This window comes from Jaculus jaculus, chromosome 1 (assembly GCF_020740685.1).
Source record: "Jaculus jaculus isolate mJacJac1 chromosome 1, mJacJac1.mat.Y.cur, whole genome shotgun sequence".
Classification (NCBI taxonomy): Eukaryota; Metazoa; Chordata; class Mammalia; order Rodentia; family Dipodidae; genus Jaculus; species Jaculus jaculus.
Genome location: NC_059102.1, coordinates 41,430,686 through 41,448,069, shown reverse-complemented (window position 1 = coordinate 41,448,069; position 17,384 = coordinate 41,430,686). Strand labels below are relative to the sequence as shown.

Sequence of the window (17,384 nt, the reverse complement as noted above, 5' to 3'; positions counted from 1 at the left end):
GGTTGCCTCTTTGCTTTATTCACAATATCCTTTGCTATAAAAAAATCTTTGTAATTTCAAAAGGTCCCAGGAGTTAATCTGTAGTTTTATTGCCTGAGCAATTGGGATTATATTCAGAAAGTTTTTGCCATGACCAATATATTAAAGGGTTTCCCCTACATTTTCATCTAGCAATTTCAGAGTTTCAGGTCTGATGTTAAGGTCTTTAATCCATTTGGACTTAATTCTTGTGCATGGAGAGAGAGAAGAGTCTATTTTCATCCTTCTACAGATACATATCCAGTTTTCCCAGCACCATTTGCCGAAGAGGCTGTCTTTTCCCCAATAAGTATTTTTGGCATTTTTATTGAATATCAGGTGGTTATAGCTACCCAGACTTACATCTGGATCCTCTATTCTGTTCCATTGATCTACATGTCTGCTTTTGTGCCAGTACCATTCTGTTTTTGTTACTATGGCTCTGTAGTTATAGGTTAAAATCAGGTATGGTGATACCACCAGCTTTATTTTTGTTGCTCAATATTGTTTTAGATATTCAAGTTTTCTGTGATTCCAAATGAATTTTTGGATTGTTTTTTCTATTTCTGTGAAGAATGCCATTGGGGGCTGGAGAGATGGCTTAGTGGTTAAGTGCTTGCCTGTGAAGCCTAAGGACCCCGGTTCGAGGCTCTGTTCCCCAGGTCACACGTTAGCCAGATGCACAAGGGGGCGCATGCATCTGGAGTTCGTTTGCAGAGGCTGGAAGCCCTGGCGCGCCCATTCTCCCTCTCTCCCTCTGTCTTCCTCTCTATGTCTGTCGCTCTCAAATAAATACATAAAAAAAAATTTAAGAATACCATTGGAATTTTGATGGGGATTGCATTAAATGTGTAGATTGTTTTTAATAAGATTGCCATTTTCACAATAATGATTCTTCCAATCCAGGAATAAGGGATGTTTTTCCACTTTCTAGTGTCTTCTGCACTTTCTCGCTTGAGTCTTTTAAAGTTTTCATTGTAGAAATCCTTTACTTCCTTGGTTAGGTTTATCCCAAGGTACTTTATTTTCTTTGATGCAATTGTGAATGGGAGTGATTCTCTGATTTCATCCTCTGTGCGTTTGTTATTAGTATATAGGAAGGCTACTGATTTCTTTGTATTTATTTTGTATCCTGCTACATGGCTGTAGGTTTTTTATCAGCTCTAACACTGTGCTGGTAGAGTCTTTAGGGTCCTTTATATATAGAGTCATGTCATCTGCAAATAATGATAACTTGATTTCTTCTTATCCAATTTGTAACCCTTTTATGTGTGTCTCTTGCCTTATTGCTATGGCTAAGACTTCCAAAACTATATTAAATAAAAGTGGGGACAGTGGACACCCCTGTCTTGTTCCTGATTTTAGTGGAAAAGCTTCCAGTTTTTCCCCATTTAGTAATATGTTGGCTTTAGGTTTATCATAAATAGCCTTTATTATATTGAGATATGTTCCTTCTATTCCCAGTCTCTATAGGACTTTTATCATGAAGGGATGTTGGATTTTGTCAAATGATTTCTCTGCATCTAATGAGATGCTCATGTGATTTTTGTCCTTCAACCCATTTATATAATGTATTACATTTATTGGTTTGCATATGTTGAACCATCCCTACATCTCTGGGCTAAAGCCTACTTGGTTGGGATGAATGATCTTTCTGATATATTCTTGTATTCTGTTTGCCAATATTTTGTTGAGAATTTTTGCATCTATGTTCATGTGGGAAATTGTTCTATCTTTGCCTGGTTTTGGTATCAGGGTGATGCTGGCTTTGTAGAAAGAGTTTGGTAGAATTCCTTGTTTTTCTACTTTATAGAAAAGCTTAAGAAGCAGTGGTATTAGTTCCTCTCTGAAGGTCTGGTAAAATTCATCAATGAATCCATTTGGGCCTGGAATTTTTTTAGTTGGGAGATTTTAGATAACTGTTTGGATGTCTGTCTTGTTATAGGTCTATTTAAGTGATTAATCTCATCTTGACTTAATTTAGGTAGGTCATATAAATCAAGGAAATCTTCCATTTCTTTCAGATTTTCATACTTAGTGGAGTATATGCTTTATAGTATGTCCCTTTGATTTTTTGATTTTTTTGAATTTCTCTGGTATCTGTTGTGATGCTGCCTTTCTCATCTCTAATTTTATTAATTTGTTTCTCTTCTTTTTTTTTGGTCAGATTTGCTAAGGGTTTATCAATCTTGTTTATCCTTTCAAAGTACCAACTCTTTGTTTCATTAATTCTTTGGATTTTTTTGTTTCTATTTCATTAATTTCTGTCCTAATCTTTATTATTTCTTCCCATCTACTGATTTTCAGTTTGCCTTGTTCTTCTTTTTCCAAGGCTTTAAGGTGAAGCATTAGGTCGTATACTTAAGACCTTTCTAATTTCTTAGTATAGGCACTTAAATCTATAAATTTCCCTCTTAGGACTGCCTTCATTGTGTCCCAAAGGTTTTGGTATGGTGTATTCTCATTATCATTTGACTCTATGAATTTTTTTTTATTTCCTTCTTTATTTCTTCATTGACCCATTCATCATTTAGTAGTGTATTATTTAGTTTCCGTGATTTTGTGTATGCTCTATATAGCTATATGTATAGCTTTTCTTGCTACTGATTTGTAGTTTAATTCCATTGTGGTCAGATAGAATACAAGGAATTATTTCCATTTTCCTGTATTTGTTAAGATTTACTATGTGTCCTAATAGATGATCTATTTTAGAGAATGTTCCATGTGCTGCTGAAAAGAATGTGTATTCTGAAGCATTTGGATGAAATGTTCTGCAGATATTTGGGTTAGATCCATTTGTTATATGACCTCATTTAAACCAGAAGCTTCTCTGTTTATTTTTTGCTGGGATGACCTGTCAATTGATGAGAGTGGGATGTTGAAGTCCCCCACTACAACTGTGTCTGTTATTATTTGTGACCTTAGTTCTACTAGCATTTGTTTGATGAAGTTGGGAGCCCCCATGTCATGTGCATAAATGTTTAGGATTGTAATGTCCTCCTCTTGGAGTGTGCCTTTAATCAATATAAAGTGACCTTCCTTATCTTTCCTAACTAATGTTGGACTGAAGTCTACCTTGTCAGATATTAGGATAGCAACTCCTGCTTGTTTTCTAGGCCCATTTGCTTGAAACACCATTTTCCAACCTTTTACCCTAAGATAGTTCCCATTCTTTGTTGAAAGGTGAGTTTCTTTGGGGTAACAAATTGAAGGATCCTGCTGTTTATCCCAGTCTGCAAACCTATGTATTTTGGTTGGGGCATTGAGGCCATTGATATTAAGATATATTTTTGAAAGGTGTGTGTTTGTTTTTGCCTTTTTTTTTTTTTTTGTAGTTCTTTCGGTTTTACCTTTGCTCTCTTATATTAATTAGTATTTGAGTTTGGTTTGTTTTTTCCATGTTCCTTATATGTGCACTTTTCTTTCTCTTCAGCATAGAGGCTTCTTTCAAGTATTTTCTGTATACCTAGTTTTGCCTTCAAATATTCCTTTAGCCTTCTTTTGTTATAGAATGTCCTTATTTCTATTTGAATGGATAGCTTTGCAGGATAAAGTAACCTTGGTTGACATTTGTTATCTTTCAGAACTTGGAATACATTATTCCAAGCCCTTCTGGCTTTTAAAGTTTGGGTTGAGTAATCTGCTGTGATCCTGATTTTTCTCTTGGACTGCTTTCAATATATTTTCTTTGGTTTGCATGTTTGGTAGTTTGATTATAATATGGCAAGGAGAGGTTCTTTCCAGGTTTTGTCTGGTTGGTATTTTAAAGGATTCCTGGATCTGCATTGGCACCTCTTTCCCAATTTGGGGGAAGTTTTCTTCTATGATTTTGTTGAAAATGCCTACTATGCCTTTGGAGTGAAATTCTTCTCCTTCTACTATGCCCTGAATTCTTATGTTTGATCTTTTCATAGTGTCCCGAATATCTTGAAATTCCCCTTCATACTTTCCTATTGTTTGTCTTTCTCTTATTGGACTGTATTAGATCATCTACCTGGTCCAGTTTAGATATTCTGTCCTCTCCTTCATCCATTCTAATGGTGAGATTTTCTACAGAGTTTTTTGTTTCAATAACTGTGTTCTTCATTGCTAGTAATTCTGACTGGTTTTTCTTTACTATTTCTATTTCCTTATTTATGTCTTGTATTGATCTCTTTATTTCATTAAATTGGTTTCCTGTGTCATCTTTGATTCCTTGGATTTCCTCTTTGACTTCTTTGAGCATATTTGTAGTCATTCTTTTGAAATCTTTCTCAGGCATTTCCTCTAACTCATTCTCACTGGAGGTCATTTCTGATGCATTAATACTTTTTGGTGGATTAATATTGTCTTGATTTTTGGTGTTTCTTGTGTTATAATGTATATAATTTTGCATCTTGGATTAATTTAATATTTGGAATTTCTAGTTAGCTACAGTAATATTAGATGTATCAATCATTCTGATGTTATATATCTTCAAGGTAGGAGTTTAAAGTGCTAGGTATGGCTCTTAAGACTCTCAGAGCATCTACAAAAGTGACCCTTGATGTTGGATTTGCCTGCTATGAGTGTATTAAAGTAGGCTGAGTGGAACAAAATACAAGCAGATTCTAAAACTTAACTAAACAATGTACACATTCAATGAAAAACAGCACAGAGTATTCATGCAAGAGTAGGTATTATGACAACCAGATCCTCTAAAAAAAACCACTGTCCCTTAGGGTGTGTGGTGCCCCACACACTTAATCCTTTCAACAAGGAGGTTAAGATTTCTGGTCTGGAGGACTTCCGGTTAAGATGGTGGTATAGGTGTCATGCCAAAGCAGCCTGGGGTGGGGGGAAGACCAAAAAAAACTCAGCAAAATACACACTTTTACTAAAAAGTGAAGTATATATGAAACTGAAACAGCAGTGGAGAAGTAGAAGAGATGCAGAGCATCCAGAGCCTGCACAGGCTGGCAAAAGCGGCCCCAGCAGGTCCGCCAACTGCGGTGGTATCAGTGCACCAGAAAGCCGCCATGCTGGAGCTCTCTGCAACTCAAGAAACATGAAGGGAGAGCAGCAGTGAACAACGGAGGAGCAGATCACAAGGCAGAATGTGGAATAGTGAGAGAACCAGAGCAGCTGTGGCTCCCTCCCCTCCCCCACCACCTGTGCCCAGCTCCAGCGAACAGAGCAGCAGTTCCAGGACCCAGCCACGCCAACTTGGGCTGACAGCGGGACCTAAGCAGGAGCAGAGTCTGGCAGCAACATCAGCAGCTCCAACACCAGCAACAGCGGCCCCAGCAGCAGCGGATACAGTACCAGCAGCAGCAGCAAATCCAGCAGCAGCAGCTTCAGCAGCAGCAGCAGTGACTTCAGCAGTGGCAGCTACAGCAGCAGCAGCAGCAGTGGATCCAGCAGTAGCAGCTTCAGTAGCAGCAGCGGCAGCTTTAGCAGCAGCAGCAACAGGTCTACACTGCTGGTGGGAATGCAGTCTGGTCCAGCCATTGTGGAAATCAGTGTGGAGGTTCTTAAAACAGCTAAAGATTGATCTACCATATGGCCCAGCTATAGTACTCCTAGGCATATATCCTAAGGACTCATCTCATTTCCTTAGAACTATGTGCTCAACCATGTTTATGCTGCTCAATTTATAATAGCTGGGAAATGGAACCAGCCTAGATGTCCCTCAACTGATGAGTGGATAATGAAGATATGACACATTTATACAATGGAGTTCTACTAAGCGGTAAAGAAAAATAAAGTTATGAAATTTGCAGAAAAATGGATGGATCTGGAAAGGATTATACAAAGTGAGGTAACCCAGGCCCAGAAAGTCAAGCACCACATGTTCTCCCTCATATGTGGATCCTAGCTAGATTGGGCTTCTGTGTGAGAAGGAAAATACTTAGTAGCAGAGGCCAGTAAGTTAAAAAGGAGATATAAAGGGAAGAGAAAGGAAGGGAGGAGGATACTTAATAGGTTGGTGTTGTATATATGTAAGTACAATGATTGAGATGGGGAGGTAATATGATGGAGAATGGAATTTCAAAGGGGAAAGTGTGGGGAGGGAGGGTACTACCATGGGATATTTTTTATAATCATGGAAAATGTTAATAAAAATTGTGAAAAGATAAACAAAAATTTCTAGTCTGTTGAGGGTTACAAGTCAACTTGTGACCAAGTGAGACCCTTCCCTAATGAAGAGGAAATAAAGCCACTATAAATCAAGAAGCAACATATAACAAGCCCAAAATATAGTTTATTTAAGAATGGCAAATCCAGCCGGGCGTGGTGGCACACGCCTTTAATCCCAGCACTTGAGAGGCAGAGGTAGGAGTATCACCGTGAGTTCGAGGCCACCCTGAGACTCCATAGTGAATTCCAGGTCAGCCTGGGTAGAGTGAGACCTTACCTCGAAAAAAAAAAAAAAAAAAAAAAAGAAGAATGGCAATTCCAACCATCCCTCAGATTTAACAGATAATTTATCCTGATATGGAAAGTGCAATTAGCACTTCTAATTCAGGCTTATTTGGTGGGTCCTGACCTGGTATAATCCCAGTTACCTTTTGGGATGATTTTGGTCTCAGTTATGCTGCGCTCCTGCTGTCCCTCTTTGGTGCACCGTGGGTTCAAGTAGGCTGGCTGGGTCGTTGTATTACTGCTCTGGTCACCAGTGCTGGGTGCTGTGAGCTCTCTTCCCCTGCCTCTGGTGCTTGCTGGCGCTTACACTGGCAGTGGGGGAGGGGAGGCTGTGGATGGTGGCTCTAGTTCTTCCACTGCTCCACTTGATCCTTTACCTCGTGATCTGCTCCTTTGTTGGTCACTGAGGTCCTACTTTCATGTTTCTTGAGTTTGTGAAGAGCTCCGGTGTGAGTGGGAAATCCCTCACCTGGCTTTTCCTGCGGCTCAAGCTGAGCCCTGCAGCTGTGGCCCCGCGGACCTGGTGCCGCCACTGCTGGAGCCGCTTCCGCTTGCCTGTGTGGGCTCTGGATGCTCTGCATCTCTCCCACTTCTCTGCATCTCTCCCACTTCTCTGCTGCCTTTGGTGATTTCTTATACACCTCACTTTTTTGTAGAAGAGTGTATTTTTCTGGGTGTTTTCTTGTTGTTGTTGTTTTTTTTTGGCTTTTTCTCCCCTAGGCTGCCTTAGCATGGTTCCTACGCCATCTTAACTGGAAGTCTCAACCCTATCTTTCTTTTTAAACATTTTATTAAAACCTCCATACATAAAAGGCCTTGTCCTGTCTTAAAACTAAGGTGGCATATAGAATGTGCTGGTTAAAAATAAAATAGGGGGCTGGAGAGATGGCTTAGCAGCTAAGGTGCTTGCTTGTGAAACCTAGGACCCAGGTGTGGCTCCCAGGACCCACATAAGCCAGCTACACAAAGTGATGCATGTGCACAGGTGACACATGCACACAAGGTGACACACATGTCTGAAGTTCATTTGCAGTGGCTAAGGTCCTGGCATGCCAATTCTCTCTGTCTCATAAAACGAGGAGGCTTAGTGGTTAAGGTGTTGTTGCAGTCCGGTTCGCATTTCTGGTAGAAATCACCCAACAAGAAGCAGCTTCTGGGAAAAAGAGATTTATTTTGGCTTACAGGCTCGAGGGGAAGCTTCACGATGGCAGGGGAAAATGATGGCATGAGCAGAGGGTGGACATCACCCTATGGCAAACATAAGATGGACCACAGCAACAGAGGGGTGTGCCAAACACTGGCATGGGGAAACTGGCTATAAAGCCCATAAGCCCGCCCCCAACAATACACTCCCTCCAGGAGGCATTAATTCCCAAATATCCATCAGCTGGGGAGCTAGCATTCAGAACACCTAAGTTTATGGGGGACACCTGACTCAAACCACCACATTCCGCCCCTGGCCCCCATAAACTGATATCCATACATGATGTAAAATACAATGCATTCATCTCATTTTAAAAGTCCCCATAGTTTTTAATCAATCCCAATGATGTTCATACATCCCCATAGTCCAAGATCTTTTAACTGAGCCATAATACCAAAAAATAACCTCAAAAACCCATAATGGCACAGAATAAATATTCACACTGCAATAGATGGCATTGGGCATAGCAAAGAAACATTCAACCAATACAAGATTTAAAACAACCAGGGCAAACATCAAACTCTGTAGCCTGAAGTCAAGCAACTCTAGCCAGTGACAAATCTTCAAGTCCGATAATTCTAACCAGCAACAAGTCTCTGGCATTCCAATTCCGCCCCTCCAGCTAGGCTACTCACAGTCCTGGGAAACTTCATCCAGACCGGCAGCTCCTCGGCAGCCATCTCATGGCCCCGGCATCTCCACTAGGTCTCCACTGCAAACCATGGTTCATCCTCATGGCCCCATGGGGTCTCTGTGCAGGCAACCAGCAAACCCGCTTCACACTGCCCATGGCCATTTCCAAAACACAAGACCGTGTTGCAAACTCAATGACCCTCTTTCCAGCATTTCTTATACTCCACGATACCAGGTAGGGTGCCAACTTGTTAATCCACGGGGGAATAAAGCAGACTTTGAAGAACAGGACACTCCTTGAGCACTCAGCCCCTTCAAAAGAGTCTACGTTCTTTCTGTTGCCCCAGCACAGGTCAGCTAGCCCAGTCTCAAAAGTTGTAATCTCTCAGTTGCAGCTGAACGGGCAGCAGTTCACCCAAAGATTTTCCTTTCTGTGCCATAGTCCTCTGCTCACACCAGTTCATTTCTACGCAAAGCAACCCTGCACAACTTCTCAGGACATGGGCATAAGAGCAAGCTTCTCACACAAACTGCTAGCCCAGTCCAGGCAAAGCTCTTTCTCACCCTCATAAGCCAAACCTCACAGTCCATAGTTCTTACTGCCTTCAGGTCTTGCAGCTCAGACCAGAACAGTCCATCAAGCTGTTCTTACAGCACTGCAAGGCATCACTTAGGCCAAGGTTTCTTTCCACATTCCTCTTGAAAACCAGCTCCAAAAGGCCAAAGCCACAGTCAGGTGTCTAGCAGCAATCCCATTCCTCGGTACCACTTTACTGTTGCAGTCAAGTTCGCATTGCTGGTAGAAATCACACAACAAGGAGCAGCTTCTGGGAAAAAGAGATTTATTTTGGCTTACAGGCTCGAGGGGAAGCTTCACGATGGCAGGGGAAAACGATGGCATGAGCAGAGGGTGAACATCACCCCATGGCAAACATAAGGTGGACACAGCAACAGGAGGGTGTGCCAAACACTGGCATGGGGAAACTGGCTATAAAGCCCATAAGCCCGCCCCCAACAATACACTCCCTCCAGGAGGCATTAATTCCCAAATATCCATCAGCTGGGGAGCTAACATTCAGAACACCTAAGTTTATGGGGGACACCTGACTCAAACCACCACAGGTGTTTACCTGCAAAGTCTTAAGGACCCCGGTTAGATTCCACAGGAGCCATGTAAGTCAGATGCATAAGGGGACACATTTGTCTGGAGTTCATTTGCAGTAGCTAAAGGCCCTGGTGCACCCATTCTTTCTTTCTCTCTATCCACACACACATCTCCCTCTCTCTCTCTCTCTCTCTCTCTCTCTCTCTCTCTCTCTCTCTCTCTCTCTCTCTCTCTCTTAAATATATATATGTGTGTGTGTGTGTGTGTGTTGGTTTTCTGAGGTAGGGTCTCACTGTATGCCCAGGCTGACCTGGAATTCACTCTTTAGGCTCAGGGTGGCCTCGAACTCACAGCAGTCCTCCTACCTCTGCCTCCCAAGTGCTGGGATTAAAGGCGTGCACCACCACACCCAGATTTCAAATAAATATTTTTTAACTTTAAAAAAATAAGTACCAAACTGCCTGTATTTACTGAAAAGAAAACTAATAAATTAAATTTAAAAAAAAATAAAAAATAAAGCAAAATATGGGCTGGAGAGATGGCTTAACCGGTTAAGGCCCTTGCATGCAAAGCCTAAGAACACTTGTTCGAACCTCCAGGTTCTGTATATAGCCAGATGCAAAAGTGAGGCAAGCATGCAATGTTACACATGCACACAAGGGGGCGCACATGTCTGAAGTTCATTCACAGTGGCTGAAAGGCTGTTGCATGCCCATTCTCCCTCTGATTGTCTCTCAAAAATAATAATTATTATTATATTAAAAAGTAAAACATCTTGACAGCCTTCATCCTGAGACTGCAGTATGTTTGGGGCATCAGATAACAGTCCCCTGTTTGGCATTCACAAAGTCAATTTCATGCTATCTGAAAGCAGAGGGAATACGTATTTATAACATGAATAAAAGCATGTGAGGCAATTCAACAGAAGTTCCTTCCTTTCAGTTACTGTCTTTTTTTGTTGGCTTGCTTTTTCAATATTTTATTTTTTATTTATTTATGAAAGATGGAGAGGGAGAAAATGGCTTCACTAGAGCCTCCAAGCTGCTACCAATGAACTCCAGATGCATGCGCCACCTTGTGCATCTGGGTTACATGGGTCCTAGGGAATTGAACCTGGGTGCTTTGGCTTTGCAGGCAAGCACCTTAGCTGCTAAGCCATCTCTCCAGGCCATTTGTTTGCTTTTTGAGGCTATGTTGGCAGGCTGGCCTCAGACAATCCTCCTTCCTCAAACTCCCAAAGAGTCTGAAGATTATACTCTGAAATGTTACCATGTTCAACTTGACCAAATCTCGAATCTAAGGGATTATTAAAGCCCACTTTTCACCTGTCCCACTGTAGTTTTAAAATTAAAACTTCACGAGGGCAACAGCATAGTGAAGACAATGCTGCTTGTACTACAGAGCTTTGCCTTTTTTTTTTGTCCTACTCCAGAAGTTTCCATTTAAAAAAACATGAAACTATAGAAGCTCACAACACCAACCATGTCTCTAAGCTTAAGGAGAGTCTTCTAAATAATTGGTGCCCTAGGCTATACTTTCCAGGCTCTTCCAGAACACAAGCAAGGACACAGAAGGAAAATTCCCACTCCAAAGCCTGTCTGCAGACCTAACCCTTTGATTAGGGATTCTGAGATTCAATATGCAGAAAGAAATCTCACAACTTTGTCAACAATCCTTATCATGTAGCTTGGATAACAGTGGCTATGCATGAGCAGTGCAGAACTGTGTAGCCCTTAGGAGGTTCAGCACCCTTTTCTGTTAAGAATATCTGCTATCCTAGATTTTAAAGTTCCAGACTTACGTTCATTTCTGCCTCAATACTGCTGAGACAATCAAGGCCTCCTCTAAGGCCCAGTGAGCTTTAGGACTTAATGCCAATATTGAGCCTCTTCAACTTTTAGAACACGGCAAAACCCAAAATGCTCTCCATACTCAGAACTTAGCCATTCCCAGGTGTGGAGATGCAAGCCTGGCATCCCAGACCATAGAAGACCTAGGCAAGAGGATCAAAAGCTCAAGGCCAGCCTGGGTTACTTAGCAAGACTCAAGGAAAGGAGTGAAGGAGAAAGGGAACAGGGAATTAAGATAGGGAGGGAGGGAAGGAAGGAAATCTCAACATCAAATGAATTACCGCTATAATATTACATATACATCTAAATTATAATTTTTGTAATGAAAGAGTAAAATTAAACCAAGCCTTTCAAGTTAATCAGAAGTGTATCATTCCACATAGAATCGGCCTTCTATCTACTTGAAGACTACACTGAGGATGTAAGAAGACATACAACTCCACTGTCTGACTGAAAAGTGGAGTGTGTACTATGAATGCTTACATTTTTTTAAGACAGTGCATGAGAATGACAATGATTTAGATGACTGCCTTGGCAAGTAGACCTTGAAAACATCTAAATAACTTCATAGCTTTTCTGAATACTTGAGTTTTTCTATTAAAATAGCCATTGGTACAACTATACACCCCTATGTGAGCTCCCTTAGGATAGTGTTTCCAAGAAAGGGCACTTGTTTAAAAAAAGGTTCTCATAAGAAAACAAGTTGAGTATTTTTACCACTTTCTGAGTGACATAATATTTCATGTTATTTGTTCTAAAATGATTACATCTGAGGTTTCAACAATAATTTCTAAATGCTATGCATCTTTTATCTGAACTGGTACACAGTTGAAGGAATTTCAGCTTTTCTTAAAGTTGAACAGTTTACTTGATTGCAATAAAAGGGGTTTGCGTTGTTCAAGAATGTTGTGTTCCAGGACAGAAATAACTTCATGTTCTTCCTCCTAGGAACACCATGTTTTGATATTGATAGGAACATATCACATTGATAGGAAATAGATACTCCTCCAAACCAAAGCACCAGAGCTGTGGGTTTCTGTTAGCTGAACAACTCTGAGCCTTATTGGGCTGTAAGTATCTCTGCTTCTGCATTTTCAACATACTAACAAGCCTATGTATACAATGTCACAGGTGAAGATCTTCCGGCAAGAAGTTATCAAGAAAGGACACGGTGGAAAGAAATATAATTTCTGTATTTCCATTAGATTTAAACTGGAAACTGATGACTTCTGAACTCCAGCTTTCTTCACACATGATGTGAGGTTCATGCTGAGGACAAAATGGTGCAGGGCTGCCAACCCATTTACTGAGGAGGGAAGCGAAGAAACCCAGGGAACTGGCATTTCACAGATGTTACCAGTTGGACAAAAGCATCCCTAAGCTTGCAGTGATTGACTTAAGAACAAAAGTCAACAAGCTTTGTCTGTTAAGGGCCAAAGAGTAAATGTTTTAGGGCTGGGGCCCAATCTCAGCAGCGACTACTCAGCTCTGTCCTTGTAGTGTGAAAGCAGCCAGAAAACTGGTATGTGAAATGAGCATGGGTGAACAATAAAACTTTATTTATGGACACTCAAATTGGAATTTCATATACCTTTCACTTATAAATATTCTATTAAGTTTTTTCAACCATTTAAAACTATAGAAACTGCTGGGCATGGTGGCACACACCTTTAACTCCAGCACTTGGGAGGCTGAAGTAGGATTGATCTGGGTTCCAGGCCAGCCTGACAATTCTAGGTCAGCCTGGGTTAGAGCGAGACCCATCTCAAAAAAAAAAAAAAAACTGTAGAAACTGTAGTTCAAGGGCCACACAAAATTACAAATGGTAGGCTAGCTTTGGCCCAAAGGCCAGTCTGCCAACCCAATTTAAACAGAACTGAGAACAAGGGGCACAGAGATCTGAAAACAAGAAATTTCCCTTTTTATGGCTAAGAAGTGTAAATTTAGGGGCACTGCAAATGTAAATATGTCCATAAGATTCATTAAAATTAATCTAACTTAGTTCTATGTTGTATACCAGGGTGTACTCTAGAGTATCATTGTGCATATAGAAATACTTTTTAAAATGTTATTACTCATTTGTCCACAGATATTCCACTTTGGTTTTCACAGAATGAATTTAGAATGATTTATAATTTAATATGAGTTGTGATCTCTTAATAAGAAATCTAATCATTTTTTAAAAGCAAAAGTAGATTGAGTTGGTGTTTAGGTTTATTTATTTTGCAAAGTTTGTATTGACACTGTACTTGTGTATTTATTAGACATAGCTTTATTGATATTGCTATGAATTAGACACATTGGTAGTTGAATCTATTTCAAAACAATCCTTAAAATAAAATGTATGTTCTGGATACATGAAATTGGCTACACTTTCATGCAAAACCATCTCACCTTCATTTCTGAGGAGCTATTGATCCATATCATAGTGGCCACGTAATGTTACTTTTAAAACCTTATTATAGGGCTGGAGAGATGGCTTAGCAGTTTAAGGCACTTGCCTGCAAAGCCTGTTCAAGTCTCCAGATCCCACGTAAGCCACACCACAATGACCTAAGCACACAGTGTCACACATGAACACGGGGTGTGCAGGTCGAGTTCATTTGCAGTGGCTGAAGGCCCTGGCATGCCCATTCTTTCTCTTTCTCTCTCTCTCTCCAAATAAATAAATAAATAAAAGTGTTTTTAAAGCCTTATTTTACAACTATCAGGTAAGTACAGTGGATCTTATTCTTGGAATGAAATTGTGACTTCTAAAACTGAAATATGTATTCTTCTGAAATGGAACCTACATTTTATCTTTCCATGGGCACCATTTAATTTTAAGATATTTTTCTTCAATTTCTAGGATACACTAAAAATCCTGACCTTCACTTTACAATGATAGAAATGAATAAAATAATCTCCTTTTTGCATATTTGATCAGCATAACAAATGAAAGAAATAATCTTATTATTCAGAATACATCCAAGAGTCTCTAGTGTTATAATACCATTTTATACTTTGTTTTTTGTTGTTGTTGTTGTTTGTTTTTTTGAGTTAGGGTCTTGATGTAGCCCAGGCTAACCTGAATCTCACACTATAATCCTAGGCTGGCCTTGAACTCATAGCAATCCTACCTCTGTTTCCCAAGTGCTGGGATTAAGGCATGCACCGCCATGCTCGGCCACCATTGTATACTTTTTTTTTTTTTTTTTTGAGGTAGGGTCTCACTCTGGCTGAGGCTGACCTGGAATTCACTATGTAGTCTGAGGGTGGCCTCGAACTCTCAGCAATCCTCCTACCTGGGATTAAAGGTGTGTGCCACCACGCCCGGCCATTTTATACTTTTTAGGCTAAAGATATCTGGGTAAGAAGCTCTTAATCAGTAAAGTAGCTATGGGAACGAGTTTAGATATAAAGGCTAATTTTATTGCAATAGTTAAAAAACTTCACTAAAAGTATAAAAGAGGAGTGTGAACCTGTGTCAAAATTGGTCTGGAAATACAGGATGAGAGCAAGAATCTAGAGTGCTCTGTAATGTTCAGAGTAATCAACATTAGCTTCTCCTCAGTCACCTATTCATTTGGAACTGATAATAAAAGATTACCAGGAGATGTTAAGGAGATAGCTGGGAATTAATGTATCAGTCGTAATGACATTCTCTGGACACAAAGTACTCCATTGAAGTAAGGCTTCTTCAAATGTCATCCTGAGCTAAGTACCAGTTACAAATTCTCTAGCAGAGGATATGAAATCTGGACTTGACAAAACTGGAGTCACAGTGCCTTGTTAATTAAATTTTTTATAATGGCTTCCCATCTTGATGGCTCTGGGCTATAGTATGATTATATATCAAGTTCCTTTTTTATATATTTTATTTATTTATTTATTAGCAAGATAAAGGCACATAGAGAGAATGGGAGCGCCAGGGCCTGTAGCCAGGGCAAACACACTCTAGACACATGTATCACCTTGTACATCTGGCTTACATAGGCCCTGGCAAATTGAACCTGGGTTCTCAGGCTTATCCATAGGCCATCTCCCCAGCCCAAGTTCCTTTTAAAAATTCATTTTCCTCTTCCTCTGTGCTCTCCTCTTCTAATATCTCAGAAAAACTAAAACTCAAAGCTTAATCCTGTACCCGTGCCAATAAAGACGAAGACTTTCCTAGCTGGTGTCCCTGTCTTACATTTAGCAGAGTAAGAGGCAGTCTGCCAGGAAAGTGATCATACATAAGGCAGCAGTCTACCCTTTCTCAGTAGCTTCTCACATCCCTGAGACCAGAAAGGTGAACACATGGGCCCCCAAAAGTTATCAGAGAGCAAAGTATGGCTGCCTTTTAGACAGAGTCCAGACTGTTCTCATTTTTATGATCCATTGTTAGTAATACATGTGGTCTCTGCAATCTCTGCCTAGAAGCAATCACAGGCTGAGGGCTAAGTTTTGACACAGGACTACCTGAAACAAGTATCTATGAAATACACACAGAATCTCCATTATTAATAAGCTATTCTTACACATGTCAGGTTCAAGATGTACTATGCTCAAGCCTTATTTTATGGCTTTTTCAGTGTTTCTTACTGAACACAGGGCCTCATGCTTGTTAGGCAAGCATCCACTCTACCACTCAAGTAGATTCCCAGCCCTCAAATCTTATTTCAGATGACAGTTTCTGACCTTTGAAATAACTCATTTGAACACTGCATCGGATGTTGTGCGGGACTGAAGAGATAACTCAGCTGTTAAAGGCACTTGCTTACAAACCTGACATTCCAGGCTGATTCCCCAGTACCTATGTAAAGCCACATGCATTAAGTGGTACTTTGCATCTGGAGTTCATTTATAATGGCAGGAGGCTCTGGCATGCCCACTCACTCTGTCTCTTTCTCTGTCTTTCAAATAAGTAAAAATGTAAGAAGTGTTATATGAATTTTTTTTAATATTTTTTGTTCATTTTTTATTTATTTATTTGAGAGTGACAGACAGAAAGACAGACACTTAGAGGGAGAGAGAGAGAATGGGCGCGCCAGGGCTTCCAGCCACTGCAAATGAAACTCCAGACGCGTGCGCCCCCTTGTGCATCTGGCTAACGTGGGACCTGGAGAACCGAACCTCGAACCGGGGTCCTTAGGCTTCATAGGCAAGCGCTTAACCGCTAAGCCATCTCTCCAGCCCTGTTTTTTTTTTTTTTTTTTTAAATGAGATAGGGGCTGGAGAACTAGCTTACCAGTTAAGGCACTTGCCTGCAAAGCCAAGGACCCAGGTTTGATTCCTCAGGACCCACATAAGCCAGATGTACAAGGTTGTGGTGCATGTGTCTGGAGCTAGTTTGCAGCAACTGAAGGCCCTGTCATGCCCATTCTCTCTCTCTTGCAACTAAATAAATTTTTTTAAAAAAAGGGCTGGAGAGATGACTTAGCAGTTAAGCGCTCGCCTGTGAAGCCTATGGACCCCGGTTCAAGGCTCAGTTCCCCAGGTCCCACGTTAGCCAGATGCACAAGGAGGCACACGCGTCTGGAGTTCGTTTGCAGTGGCTGGAAGCCCTGGCGCGCCCATTCTCTCTCTCTCTCTCCCTCTGTCTTTCACTCTCTGTCTGTCGCTCTCAAATACATACATACATACATACATGAACAAAAAAAAATTAAAAAAAAAAAAGATAGGAGCTTCACTTTGAGTTCCAGGCGAGTCTAAGACTACATAGTGAATTTCAGGTCAACCTAGGCTAGAACAAAAGCCTACCTCAAAACCCTCTATCCCACCTCCCCTCCCCCGGCAAATAGCAGTTAAAGGTTACCTGCTTGCAAAGCTTTACTGCCTAGGTTCAATTCCTTAATACCTATGTAAAACCAAATGCACAGTGGTGCATGCATCTGGAGTTCGTTCACAGTGGCAGGAGACCCAGGAATGCCTATTCATTTGCTCTTAAATAAATAACACATTCAGAAAATCTCACAAGCCAGATGTGGTGGTACAGGCCTTTAATCCCAACACCCCAGAGTTGATGTAGGAAGATCAACAGAAGTTCAAGGCCAACTACAGAGTTCCAGGTCAGCCTGGGCTAGTGCAAGACCCTGCCTCAAAATAACAGAAAAGAAATTGCACAAGAACAGGAGTAGGGGCTGGGGAGATGTCTTAGATCCCCAGCACCCAGGTAAAGGCTAGCTGAGCATGGCAGCCTGCCTGTAACCCCAGCACTCAGGAGAAAGAG

General features: G+C 40.9%; 1 protein-coding gene across 1 annotated transcript in view; it reads left to right on the top strand.

The window, feature by feature from the left end:
* The window catches only part of Plce1 (phospholipase C epsilon 1), a 328,593-nt gene extending 315,350 nt beyond the window's left edge, over nucleotides 1-13,243 (top strand). The window contains exon 32 of the mRNA XM_045149602.1: nucleotides 12,326-13,243. The gene's annotated coding sequence lies outside the window, so the exon portion shown is untranslated. The remainder of the gene's footprint in view (nucleotides 1-12,325) is intronic.
* The last annotated feature ends 4,141 nt before the right edge of the window (nucleotides 13,244-17,384 follow it).